Genomic DNA, 5,000 nt, shown 5'->3' on the forward strand with positions numbered 1-5,000 from the left:
TCAAACCCTGACCCTATTTGCGGGTAGAAAATCGAGATTCGATACCCTCTTTAAGGCCCATACAAGCAATAAAGGTCCCTTTTCGTTCGCTTTGTTAAACTTGAAAACGTGCATTCAAGCGTGTAGTTCAATTTTAATAAAACGTATCTTTTTCGTTTGAGGGTTGGTGTGGATACCGCAATTTAGTGACCCTATCTAAGGAATACCTAAGAATCACAATACCAAAAATACCAAAGAGGATACCCTGATCACCTCAAAAACCCTACCCTATCGGACGGCACATACCTAAATAACGTATATAAGAGAGTACTCCCCCACTCCCCCAAGGGGGCCTGTTAAGCCTGGTTTTCATTAGCGACGCAAGCACAAGCACAAGCATAAGTAGCTTATGGTAGTGAAAACGAACATCGAAACCTTAAAGCATTAAATAACAACCACGGCGTCCGCCATTTTATTCAAATGCTCAGACGCGGAGAATCTGGAACGAGTGCTTTAATTGGCCAGACGTAGCAAATTTCCTGGTGCTTACGGTGCTTACGCTGGGTTTCATTTTCACACGACGCAAGCGATCGCAAGCATAAGCACAAGCCAAGGAAAATGAAAAAAATTGATCCTTATGCTTGTGCTTGCGCTTTTGCTTATGCTTGCGTCAACCCCGTTTTCACGGTGAAATAAGCGCTCTTATGCTTGCGCTTTTGCTTGCAATTGCGTCACTCGTGAAAACCAGGCTTTACCTTTCTCAGGCTTTCCGCCATCTTTATATACTCGAATGCCAGTGCTACACTTGCTCCAAGTGTGGACGGGACCCAAAGTCAAAATCAGTCAAATATACCACCCCCAGGGAACAGATTGTTGTTCAAAAGCGCTTCAATGCCCCTATAATCCCCCACCCTTCCCCGGGAACTGGGGGGTGGGGCTTTCAATTGACTGATGCATTATAAATGCATCAGGGGAAATGACAACTGACGACATCGCAAAAATTCGTAAGTCACAAACCCGTCTAAAACGAACGCAGTTTGCCCTCCGATTGCACAGAAAAGACGAGGACAACTGTACGTAGAGGTAAGTGAAGTTTATTTCTACATTTACAGCTCACTTTAGAATTTATAAGATCAAAATATATTTTCCCATACGAAGTCTATAAATGGTAGACCGAGCTTGGACTGCCCCTGTGTTTCCCGTACACAAGGTGATCACATGCATCTTTATGGTTGCCTAGCACGTACCGGTAATCAATTCCTTCCTTTTGACAAAACATCATGGCCTTTCCATAAAAGTCAGAGACTGCAGAAATTTTCGTGTTTTTAAGATCGATTGTCATTAATCTTTCGATGAGAATTCGATTCAGAGTAATATATAAAAACTATGTTTATTTTTTTCTTCATCTGTCCTTTGGCTTGTCTTTTCTGGTGGCATCAGATTAGACTAACAAGAAGAGGAATTATGAAGCGGAAACAACACCTTCAGTCCTTTCTTAGCCTGTGTACAGCCGCCCCCTCTCCGAAAAAAAAAATTCGGAGAGGAGCGTCGCTTCTCTCTGGTTTTTTTTTTTTTTTGGAGAGCGGGCGGCTGTACACAGGCTAGTCCTTTCTTAGTGTGTGCAATAAACGTTTGCTTAGTGCAACTGCAAGACATGCTGTAAAACGTCCGTCAGAGCAATTTGCAGTTAGTTTTTTGCAGACTATTTATTTAAAGAAGAAATGAGTGAATTTTACTCAAAACCGTGTTTTTTAATCTTTAAACTAAATTTATTACGAAAGCTTAAAAAACTAAAAGACCTCAAAATGGGACAGAACATTACAAAATAATTAAACGCGGGAACGTGTGAGCCAAATGGCCTCTGCTGGCGCGACATGTGGGTGACCCCGCAAAAAACTCTTAATGACCCCCACTTGAAAAAATTGACTGGAACGCTGCAGTTCAATACCACCCAATTCAGTGCCTTCCTTTTTTGTGTAACATGTACCAAAGGCAACCCAGTGTACGCTTTATGGGATCTTCTTGCAAGCGTTGCCTCAGTTTCTTGCCCCAACTTTCGGGCGGCCAGTTTGCGGAAAATCGTGTCGAACCTCTTCTGTCGAACAGGAACGCTTGCTACGCAGGCTAGTAACCCTATACATATTTATCTGTAATCTTATACCTAGTTTTCTTATGGCTTATATTTGAATTTCAAAAAATTGTAACGACAAATCATTTAACTCCCTGTTGAAGTAATGCCGTGCCTGAAAAAAGTATTGGTAAATAAAAAAAATTATATATCCTCACAGCCGTACAACCAGCCTTGCAGGATTATTTCATCTACAAATCCCCACCTATGGCATGTACCCAGAAGGCTGCTTAAAACGAAAGTTACCAATCCCTACCCCCTGGGGACTGTCTTTTCTCTTAAATCCTTTCCCAGCTAATCCCTACCTTGAATCAGGTGAGAGAGAAGGAGAGAAAGACTGGGTTTAAGGTTGGTGGTACATGTACCAAGCTTGATCTTGACCTTGATCACTCGTTCCGTATTTTCCTCTCTTTAATCTTTATGAACCAGTGATAACTTTTTAAAATTTCTTAACCAACTCATTATTATGTCGCAAAGTTTAGCGCCTATTGACATGGAAGAATACGTAGAAGCAACATTCGAAAGCGAAGATTTGAATACTTCCGCATCGAATTCCAATATGGCGGACCTTTCCCAGCCAATGCCATCAGATCCATCAAAACACTGTCAGGAACTTATCTATCGTCTGGATGCTCTGAGAAGAAAAGAGAGTTTCTTTGATGTAACAGTATCAATAAAAGACAAAGAGTTTAAAGCTCACAGACTTGTGTTGGCAGCAGCAAGCCCGTTTTTTCTTTCCCTTCTGGTCAGTGACATGAGAGAGGGAAAGGAACAGTTCATCAGGATAGAACTTGAAGAAGCAACCGGGTCAGTCATGGAAGAAGTTTTTAAATACATTTACACCGGTAATGTTGCAGTCACTAAGGAGAATACCCACGACTTAGTGGCAGCAGCAGATTATCTTCTTTTACCAGGTTTAAAAACTTTGACTTGTGATTTTTTGGAGGAAAACATTACAATTGAAAACTGCATTTTCAATTACTACTTTGCCGACAAGTATCGGTGTTTGGAATTAATGGAGGAGTCCTGTGAGTTTATTAACTCAAATTTCAGTTCAGTCGTGGAAACAGATGACTTCCTGAAGCTCGATATTGAAAATGTCATGAAATGGGTTTCCAGCGATTGTGTCACTGTTGGCTCAGAGGAAGAAATTTTTAAGGGAATAGTAAAGTGGGTGTCTCACAAGAAGAGTGAACGAGAAAGCAACTTTGCTGAATTGTTGAGTCAAGTCCGTCTGAAATCCATGTCTCATGACTTTCTCTTCAACGAATTGATCAATGAAGAACTGGTAGCAACAAGCAAGGAGACTTCAAATTTTGTGTTGAGATCCATGAAGTGCATTGTGGATCCCTTCTGCGAAAATGCCACTAAGCCACCCAGGAAGTGCTTGGAGAGGTACACAGATGTGATTTTTGTTTGTGGTGGCAGAACAGCCTTTATGTTATGCACCCCAGAAGGACATTTGGTATCAGTTGCCAGACATGTTACTTGAACATCAACATCATGCTGTTGTTCATTACAGAGATAAAGTATGCATTTTTGGTGGACAGCGTGTTGGACCAGGAAAATCTCGAGTAATAGAATACTTTTCTTCTTCCAGTAATTCCTGGGGGACAATTGAAGGAAGACATCCAACGGATGTTTGTTATTGTTTATCAGTTCTAGATGGTTGCATCTATGCATTATTTTGGAAGACCATTATTCTCTATAAGTTCGATGAGAATGTTTGTGAGGCTGTGGCTGATCCACCAACTCTTTGCTATCATGGAGCTTGTTTAGTCAGTGATAAAAGACACCTTTACTTAGTAGGAGGAACTGATAATAATTGGTGTTCTTTTCGAGGATCTCAAACAGTGGAAAGGTTTGATCCTATTTTAGCCACATGGGAGGAGGTTGCATCTATGAATGAGGCAAGATATGATGCTTTTGGAGCAGCCATGAATGGAAAGGTCTACATAGCAGGTGGCATAAACAAGAGTGCGGGCCATTGTACAGTATTGAATTCTTGTGAGGTATATGACCCATCAACTAATGAATGGCAAGTCATGAGTAACCTCAAGGTGTGTCGTCATGCTGCAAACATGGTATGCATTCAGGAAGCCCTTTATGTGGTTGGTGGCTTCAAGGACAGAGAATCATCTTCAAGAGAGTTATCAGTGGAAGTGTTTCAGTTAGGAGCATGTGAATGGAAAAGTAAGTCCACTATACCCACTAACTTTGAGAATGAAAATCCTGAGGATCGAAAGAAAAAGATTCATCATAAGGCATGTCTTGGAGTGATCCACAACAGCCTATTAGAAAAGCTGTGTAAGCTTTGACATTTCTCTTAATTATGACTGCCTTGTGGTAGCATTCCTTTAAATAGTGCCACCTGGAGACATTTTTCCCTTAAAGTGCTACTACGACCAAAAAAGCAATTCTTTTTTTTCTTTGGATTTCAAAAGTATGTTAACTTAACTTTAAGTGACACAAGTTTTAAGTTCTGATTTTATATGAAGAGACCTGTTTGTTTTGACTGGGATTTTCTAATTTATTGGTACGCCATTACTAACTTTAAAATCTTGACAGAGCTGGATCGAGGAGAAAATGACGTCAAAGACTCACTTGTTTAAGAATGCAATGCATGTGTACGGGGCTGAATTAATATGCAGCATGGGAGTTTCGGGCTTTCATACTTTTAAACCCATGTTTTGCATACATAATAAATTGCGTTTACACGCTGAAATTTTAAGCTAGTGAGTAAATTACATCATTTTTCCCTACATCCAACCCTCTGAGGGCCAATCGGTCAGTTTTGAACGTGAGTAATGGCAGACCATGAAATCCAAAACTTACACTCAAAATAAACATCCTTTGGATAAAACTCAAAGCTCAAAATTTTGCCAGTTAGGTG

At 40.6% G+C, this 5,000-nt stretch overlaps 1 pseudogene; it reads left to right on the forward strand.

Annotated features, from left to right (window-relative positions):
* Positions 1-2,666: 2,666 nt before the first annotated feature.
* LOC137980525 (kelch-like protein 3) lies at positions 2,667-4,594 on the forward strand (annotated as a pseudogene).
* Positions 4,595-5,000: the final 406 nt, after the last annotated feature.

This window comes from Montipora foliosa, chromosome 12, assembly GCF_036669935.1.
Source record: "Montipora foliosa isolate CH-2021 chromosome 12, ASM3666993v2, whole genome shotgun sequence".
NCBI lineage: Eukaryota > Metazoa > Cnidaria > Anthozoa > Scleractinia > Acroporidae > Montipora > Montipora foliosa.